Here is a 10,051-nt window from a genome sequence, read left to right on the forward strand (position 1 = left end):
TATCATCAGATTGAATACTTAACAGTTTTGCACCTAGAACAGGCATGGCCAACATACGGCCCATCTAATGAATTTATGCGGCCCGTGATTAATCTTTCAGTATTAGCTACTTAAGTCCGAATATCTCGACGAAAAAGTCTGATGCCTAAAAATAAAAAAAAAGGTCAACAACTAACTGTGTGTTTAGAGTTAATGCTCCATTACAATGCTCTTAAGTACAGTGTAGAATGTTGATAATGCATAATAATGTAAAAATTGGATATCTGTAATCTCTATGTACAATTTCGTCTCTACAGGGTGACACCAGAATGAGATCTTGCACCACCTCAAAATCTTGCTAGGGCAGCCTCTGGTTTAGCCCAACAAAAAAGTTTTCTTTCCAATTCGGCCAGGGAGCAAAAACTGTTGGCCACCCCTGACCTAGAACATACAAAGAAATTCATTGTATGTTCAAAATTATTCAAACATACAAAGAAATTAGTTGTGTTCAATCTGATAATGAGATGTGAACGATCTTAAAACATTTCATGAAAACAAACAATTGATTCCTCCAATTTTATAATTTGGAGAGTTCTGTAATTCAGAAATAATTTTGTCAAATTTTAATATATATTTTATATATATACTTTATTTATATAGTAATATATATTCTTTATTTTCCACTTATAGTAACTTTTTTTTATACAATATAGCTGTACAAATATCAATAATACTGTAGATATTTTGTATTTTAAACAACAAACCAACAATGTTGATGGTAATTGTTTTTTTCTATCACAGACGAATCAGAACAATTGTACAGACATTTACAATGTACTTCATATAATACAAATGATTATGTAACATATTCATAACAGCTTAAAAAATAATTACACGATCATTCGATAAATAGATTTAAAACCATTTAAGACATCCCAAATTGATCAGAAGACAAAGACAGTCCAACTAAGATGTCTATTGGGAGCATTTAACATGATTGTTGTCATTAAAATGTAGTATTTAAATCACAATAACTGCCCCTGGCATGCTTTTATGTAGAAAGTTGATTGTTTTCTTACTTCATCCATACAGCATTCAAAATCTCATATTTTCAGGCACTGCTATAAAATTTGCCTTACAGACACTTATAATAAATATATTATTTATTTATTATAAAAATAGATTTTAATCCGAGGACTGTCGCCACAACAAATTAAAATAATTATTATTCTTTATCAGTTGCATGGTCTGTTTTTCTTATAGTAACAAGAGTATGTATACTTTTTCGGACTCCTCAAATTCCGGCAAATTAACAGCATGTACATTAGCAGATATGAGATTCATACAATAATTTGCTTATTCTCTATGCATTACTCCAAATATCATTATATCATTTGGCTATTTGTAGTTTTAAATATTTTATAAATGCCATTTTTGGATTACGATTTGGCTTTGTACCATTCTTCAATCATACAAAAGATTTACTTAACAATAAATTAAACAGATATTCATCCATTTATATGCCAAAGTATGAAAACAAAAACCACATTAATTTACTTATTTTCTTGCTGGTTGGCTAATTCTTGCCACTTTTGAAGATTTTTTCTAAAGGAAGAAGGATTTATTTTTATTAAAACTGTTTTTACTAATAAAAACTTGCATAATAATAATAATAATAATACTTACTGACAACCGTCCAGCATTAGTCTTGTTTCAGGAACTAATTTTTGTAGTAAATCATAACAAGGGATGCAGATACCTTGTAAAAATCCTACCTGTTGCAAAAGTATGAAATTTTTAAATCTACTGTAATTATTAGTCTTACTGAAATTAAATTTGGCAGAACAAATTTATTCTTGTACATTAATTTTCTCATAATATAAAAGAAGAATGTAATCTGTATGTATCCAAAATATTTTTTATGTAAATTAACAAACAAATATTAAATGGTCCTCTGTCAGGTAGAAAGCTTGAATTTGAAAAATAAATGCAGTAGAACCCCAACTATCCAAGCCAAACCTGTAAGCCAAATACTTTACTATCTTTAGTATTTTATACTGTAATTTATAATGGAAAGTTTAATATGTATTACAAAATGAGCAATTATTTATTGTGATATCATCATAATGCAGGACTGCAATTTTTAATCATATTTAGTACAGCATTTCTACTAAAATGCAACTATGCTTTTTGGAACATGAAGAGTTGTTACTAAAACACTGGACTATCAACATCATTTATTCATCCTGTTTTAATCATGACAGTCATGTTCCAAAGTGCAACCATTTACATAAATAGAACTTTGCATGATCATTGATCAAAATCACTTTTATGTAATGATTTTGATAAAATTATTTCAAACAGTAGAATGATGGCATCCCAAAGATTCTCAAAAATTTCCCTGATACCACATCCCATCGCAATCTGTCACAAAGTTTTTACATATACCCTTCCCTGGTGTGGACATTATACCCTTCAATTGTATTCATGTCCCATATTTGTGGATGTTTAGAAATGGAAACCTCATTAACTTCTATAGTAGTAGTATATATTCTCAAGGACATACCTGAAATTGATATGAAATTAAAACTTTACATAGAATTTACTCTAGTGTTTGTCCTCAAAAAAAGAAAATATTTTAGTTGGAATAAATGATAAAGACAAATCCTTAATTTAAAAATAATTTTATACTATAGAAAGTAAATCTACCAAGTGGGAAGACAAATTTATAGTACAAACACATCTTTAATTATACAGTCAGTTGCAGAATCATGACAAGGATTTAATTATATGTTAGAGAAAGATGCATGAATAACATCTATGATGAATGTTATAGGGCAAACTGTCTAATAACAATATAAATTGAGATGAAAGATGAAGGCTATTGATTTTAATCTGTAATTTGGTGATAAACTTTAGCTTTTTTTGATGATATCCCCTATTCTATAGTACAGATCAGTGTTTACTTCATATATTTTTTAATATTGTTAACTTATTTTAGGTGTTAAAAATGTTTTAAATGTAAATCAGCAATTTTTAAATTCTATTAATTCCAATAAACGAGAACTTATACTACTTGTATTCAAGATAATTCCATTTGTTTTCGCTTATGCATACACACTGACGTCAATGTGACGACATTTCTATACTAGCTCTTTGTTTAAAATCATGAAGTGACGTCAGATTGACGTTTAATACACATTGTAATTAGGTTGTATGCTAATATATATATGTCCTGTAGTTCTGGACGAAGATTAAACACGAAGAACCTTTGTTTCGTAATTAAGATGGCGTAGATAAATCTAGACGAAATGATGACTTAGGTAAAAGTCACTGATATATGCTGCAATTATAACGTTTACGGTATAATCACAAGGACTATAAGCAGGATTACAGTGGAAACAGTCGAATGTAAAATGGCTACACTTTGCAGTGTAATTTTTATACTTAAAATGTCGGCTGTCTTGCAGCTAAATTGCTTGGCATTTTATAAATATCAAATTTCCATGTACTTTTTGTATTAGACATTTTTTTCTTGTGTGTAATTATTGAGTGGACGTACAGTAAAGTTTAACTGTACAAATATCGAATTGCCCTTCTATCCTCCTCCTCCATAGTTTTGACGCATTTGTTTGGTTTCTTTCTAACCTATAAACATCAATAATCGCGGAAAACATCACCCAGTTTAACTATAAATTCCGTCTGACAGACTTGCATTTCTCCACGTTTGTGTGCATGTCCGAATTGAACAATTGCAATTTAAATTTTCCTGATATAAAACAAAAAAAAAATCATGCAAATTGCAGTTGTAATTCCGGTTTGTTATTTTAGAAACTACTACGTTTAAAATGAAAGCCAATTCACAATTGTACTGTAATTATCTTCAGGATACGTTAACATATCAATAACAATTAAAACTATTATTGAGCGTATCGAATTCTTCATTTGTAGCCCCACATCACAATAGCTAAAGTTCAGAATACATGTATGATAGGTTGCGAAATATATGTTTAATTAACCAATGAATCACAATAAGTTTTGCTGGTTTTATGACAGCAATTGGAAAGTTTTAAGGCAAAGAACACGTGCATTAATCACGAGAAGAAATACTGGGAGAAAAAACATTAGGGGAATTGAATAGCATCAATTCTCCTAATAAATATACAGACCTCCCTGCCAAATTTAAAAAATTTTCGACTAAAAGCACAGGAGTTAAGCTTCAAATTGAGTGAACAACATCGTGGTCCCCCCACACACTAACATCAATATATATATATATATATATAGAATAAACCCAATTTTTTTGGTATTTCTCGACGTTCCAAGGTCCCTGAGTACAAAAATGTAAAAATCGGGGGGCTCGTCTTTAATTTAATCTATCTACGAGTAACTCCGTTCTCGAGATTAAGGAAAGACGGACGGACGGACGACATTGGGAATTTATAGGTTACAATTTTTTCAAATTGCAGCCCAATGAAATAAAAAAGTGACCATTCATAAAAAAGATAACCAAAGACGAGACGATAACACCAGAATCCAATTTGAATTTATAAATCGACTGTAGCGCCGTCAGTAGTAGTCACAAGAATAAAAAACGACCGTTAAAATTGCGACTCGATTATCTACGTCACTCCGTAATCACGTGGTTTGGAAAAGTTCCAAATCGAATCGATAAATGATGTGGACGGAAAACTGGTAACTTTACCGATCGATAAAACGTTTTATGCATCCTTGCCGCGATTTTAATAACACGAGAAACAATTAGAAGTGGCTGCAGTGATTTTTTTTCTCTCTCTACCGAGTTATTGGTGAATATTAAATCCAGTGTGTTCTTTGACCTATTTTTGCCGTGTTGCGTGATTCAGTTACTTTAACATACAGATTGGAAATTGTGCGTACCTGCGCTGTTATTTTGCTAAAAGAGGCGATTAAAAATTTATCAACTTTTTAAAATTAAATGTAAACAATTTTTTTCTCTCTGTATATTTCTATAAAAGACATTTTTTAGTGTTAAATTTTAAAACATCACTAGTTGAATTTTTTATCAACAGAGGGCGGTAAATGTTCTTTCGATATTTTTAGCCCAAATTTAAATTCTGACACCATTTTCCATCGCAAAAGACTTCTCGACTGACGTTTATATGTTTGGTGAATTTATTTTTTGGATAGAAATTGCAATTTAAAGACAAAAGCGCGTATTTTCCCTCAGCACAATATGTATAAAAAAAAAAACACGAGTGCCCTGCAAAAGGACAGAATAAGGGCATGAATTACGGGTTTCACTGCAAATTTTGTATAAGTTCTGAAAATTCCCTTCAATATATATAAACTATAATACTGAATAGACATATTTAGGGCATCGTCCTTATATAGCTACCTTAATTTAATGGGTAATATAATATGATAATGCCTAATTATATTTTTATGACAACGACAAGATTTTTAACTTATGTATTTAATAAAAATAATAGGCTACATTATTAAGTAACAATTAAAGTAGGCTTTCATCATAATCATCATCAAGTAATAATTCTTTGAAATTTTAATTTAGACTTAATTTTCTACTTTGTTTTTAAATTTCTTGTTTTTACTAAACTGTGGTCCCTAAGAGGGCCTTTTATGAAACCCGTTATGGGTTCAGTCAGGCCCACATTGGAGCTACTTTGGTTAATAACTGATATATTTAATTATGGAGATAGAAAAACTAATTTAACCCATACATATCGTGGCTTTATATCCGGGAGAAACCGTCCACGAAAACATTCTTAGGCCACCCAGATTGATCCTGGGTCTCCCTAATGTTAAGCCATCTGTCCAGGATTCTAGTGACTAAAGCGGTACAATTGAATGAATTTTGTGATCCATTATTTTATTAACTAGAACCTTCATGGATCACTTTCATCATCGATTTTTAATGATGGAAGCGATACATCACATCACAATCTGTGCTTTATCATCATTATTTCTATATATGTATATTAATATTGAAAAGATTTCTTCGTTTTTCGGTGTTTTGAAGATGCGAGACACTCTCGAACTCAACTTTGTCCTGTATTTACATGCTTTGTTAAAATTAATAATCTGAGAGTTGCATCATGACTTATATTGCAATTTAAAGCTCAAAGAAATTTTTACATTATTAATGAAGAATATTTTAATTATAATTCTGCTGTTAATTATTTGTGTTACTCCAATGGGAATGCCGTATAAAATGCGCACACGATATCAGGCTAACAGCTTCTCTGTCATTCGTTATTGATCCAATTCTTTCAACTTCTTACACTTCCAGCCTCACCTTGCTTTTTCTCGTATGAAGGCCCACTACTGTATAAAACCACTAAACATTGGCAGTTGGTTTTGGCTTCGCGCTATAGCAATAGGCTGACCACGTGGAGTTTTTGGGTTTTATTCACATTTGTAACATCTAATAGGGGCCAGTTTCCCATAAAAGAACTGTCAGGAAGCGTTCAGCCATTTGTCCTATAAAAACCAAACCAAGTATAAAGTGTTTTAAGAGGACCATTTTTATCCCAACGAACCATTCTTGACTACGATTGATTTCCATTGTAAGCATCATATTCTAAGCGCTATATTAATACTTAGCTGGACTGAAATTATTGGATAATTAAGTTAAATTGGTGTGAATGTCCTTTTAAATTGCAAAAACATAAATTAAAATGAGTTTAAATGATATTTACAACTTGACGGAACAATACTTTGAGTACTCCATCCAGTTCTTCGTGGAAATGGACGATAATGAATAAAGTGAAATGCTAATTTAGCACGCACGATACTGATATAAGAGTAATAGTAAATTTAGTGCTTATTGGCTGAAATTTTCGTGGGTAGATTGACTCGGATATGTCGAGTTTTGTCATTCACCACGCGACTACCCTATTGTGGACCTGAACGAATCAACGATGAGCATGAAAAAAAGACTCTCTTAGTACTACTGGGAGGAAAAAAATTTAAAAAGTTTCTGAAATTTATATCTTTGAGAACATAAAGTAACGAAGAACTGAATTAAATGTTGATTAAATACAGTATTATATTTTTTTAGATCGATTAAATGTATCTGCCCACGCTCTAATAAGCACTCAGAAGCACAAAAAAGGGAAAGAAAATTATAAATAAAATATTTNATGTATTACTTAGCTTGAATTTGAGTATATTTTTCGTGTTGGAATGAATTATTTGGTTTTACATATAATCGTATGGGGAAAAATGATTCACCTTACGACATTTTCATAATACGATCTCAGTTTCGGAACAGATTAATTTTGTATCCTGAGGTACCACTGTAGTTACTTTATATTGCTTAATTTTTTTATGTGGAAAATCTTTGATTTAATGGATTTTCATGTAATAGCAATTGATGATCAAAAATGCTGGGTTCTCATAACTTCATAGTTTGTTGCTGTAATGTATTTAAGTTTTGCTAATTTATACAGTGAATTAATTAAAAAGTTTATAGCATTGAAAATGATTTGTTTCAATTCAAAATATTTACAGAATAGTCAATTTCAACGTATAATTGCAAAAATCATCATGTAAATGAAGCTATTTATATGATGATTATGCATACATTGAGACTCGAGCTTTAATAAATATTTGTTGTGTGTTAATTCATTAAATCAAAGGTTTATTTTTATTTTTGTTGTCATTAATATTTTTATTATAACAACAAATGTTTCCTTTTATAGTTTTGCTGAAGAACTGATGAAGCAGCAAGCATTTTAATCATTTTGTTTAATTTTTCACAATCATCACACGAACAGCTCCTTAAGTTTAGGAGAACTTTGACAGAATGGCAAGAATTTTATTTTTCATTTACCTAAAATTTTGCTTGAAATGTTTAAAGACGGAACCAAAAAGAAAAAAGCTATTAACCTTTAACATGGCTTTTGCAAAAAGTATCACCGTACCATCTCGGATATATATTTCTAAAAATGAATTCTGTATTTAAATACTTGTGATTTTTGAAAAATTGCCCATTATCAGCCAGTAAGATTTTCTCATTTGGGTTTTTATTGCAAGGAATTTTAGATTCCGTTGTAAATAAAATATTCTAATGCAGTCGAAATATATACGTTGGAATTTTGTGTGATATATATATATGCAGTTTATATGATATAAATGGCAACATTTATAGACACGGTTGCATCGGAAGTAATGGTAATCCTTACCTTATGGCCGAAGTTATATACATATATAACTAACTGTATAATACAAAAATATTTTACTTTATATATATATAATATTATTTAATATACATTTATTAAAAAACAAAGATAAATCTCCTTACAATTGATGATGATAATTCTGTTTAACAAAAATTATCCAACAGATTGAAATTTCATTCCAGATTGTAATGTTTTAATATAAATTTTTTAGACTGAATGATTGTATAGAGAGCGACAATTCATACATATAAAGTTACAGTTAAAAAGTTATTAAAAGAAATTAAGTTTTTGTTTGTATGATTATTAATATGTTTGCCTTTTTATGATAAGTTTGCAAAGCATTTTTAATATATATACATGCTATATATTTGATTATTTTGAATTTCTTGTGTAGTAGTAACATCTCGTTTCAGTTTGATTTTGTGTACTGTTGAATTAGCATTTCTTTTTATTTTTAATGGCTGACATTTGAAGCGGTCTGTTACCTTAAGACATATAATGTTTGAAACTATGCATTCCTCACGCACAACAAAATGTTTTACTACCAGTTTCTTAATTACAAATACGTAAAATGTGTTTAATTAAAATGTAATTTCTGTCAATACGAAAGTAAGATGTAGAAGAGGAGGAGGAGAAGATAATTTATATAATGTTAAATCAAAAAGTAATTAAATTTCTTTTTACTTGAACAATAACAACATGTTGAATTTACAAATTATTATTATTATTAATATCCAAATTTTTCTTGTGAGAAGTTTAAAGAATTTCAACAATTAAACAGAAAATTAGTTTTGATTTTTAATAAGTTCATTCAGTTAAAAAATAGTTTTTATAAGTAAATTAAATGGCACATGTTAGTTATGAATTCTAAAAATGTCACAAATTTAATATTGATGATGTTTAATTTAGAAATGTTGGAATGAGATCTTTAAAATTCATTCACTTTCTAACTGCATTCACCTGTCTTCAGTACAAATTTGTCTTAAAGACGAATCAGCAAAGGCTCAAATTCACTCGAATTTTAAAGATTTCATAACTTAAAGAATTACTACACAACTATTTATTTTCAATTAAACATTTCTTGACACCTTTCCTATATCATCAGATTGAATACTTAACAGTTTTGCACCTAGAACAGGCATGGCCAACATACGGCCCATCTAATGAATTTATGCGGCCCGTGATTAATCTTTCAGTATTAGCTACTTAAGTCCGAATATCTCGACGAAAAAGTCTGATGCCTAAAAATAAAAAAAAAGGTCAACAACTAACTGTGTGTTTAGAGTTAATGCTCCATTACAATGCTCTTAAGTACAGTGTAGAATGTTGATAATGCATAATAATGTAAAAATTGGATATCTGTAATCTCTATGTACAATTTCGTCTCTACAGGGTGACACCAGAATGAGATCTTGCACCACCTCAAAATCTTGCTAGGGCAGCCTCTGGTTTAGCCCAACAAAAAAGTTTTCTTTCCAATTCGGCCAGGGAGCAAAAACTGTTGGCCACCCCTGACCTAGAACATACAAAGAAATTCATTGTATGTTCAAAATTATTCAAACATACAAAGAAATTAGTTGTGTTCAATCTGATAATGAGATGTGAACGATCTTAAAACATTTCATGAAAACAAAACAATTGATTCCTCCAATTTTATAATTTGGAGAGTTCTGTAATTCAGAAATAATTTTGTCAAATTTTAATATATATTTTATATATATACTTTATTTATATAGTAATATATATTCTTTATTTTCCACTTATAGTAACTTTTTTTTATACAATATAGCTGTACAAATATCAATAATACTGTAGATATTTTGTATTTTAAACAACAAACCAACAATGTTGATGGTAATTGTTTTTTTCTATCACAGACGAATCAGAAC

General features: G+C 29.7%; 1 long non-coding RNA gene across 1 annotated transcript in view; it reads right to left on the reverse strand.

Moving 5' to 3' along the window:
- Positions 1-661: 661 nt before the first annotated feature.
- LOC111637292 overlaps positions 662-10,051 on the reverse strand; it is a 23,968-nt gene continuing 14,578 nt past the window's right edge. The window contains exons 2-3 of the long non-coding RNA XR_002758670.1: positions 1,666-1,754; positions 662-1,584 (exon numbers count right to left, since the gene is read on the reverse strand). This is a non-coding gene — a long non-coding RNA (uncharacterized LOC111637292). The remainder of the gene's footprint in view (positions 1,585-1,665; positions 1,755-10,051) is intronic.

Source organism: Centruroides sculpturatus, unplaced genomic scaffold, assembly GCF_000671375.1.
Source record: "Centruroides sculpturatus isolate CEXI.00-Female unplaced genomic scaffold, Cexi_2.0 scaffold1084, whole genome shotgun sequence".
Lineage (NCBI taxonomy): Eukaryota > Metazoa > Arthropoda > Arachnida > Scorpiones > Buthidae > Centruroides > Centruroides sculpturatus.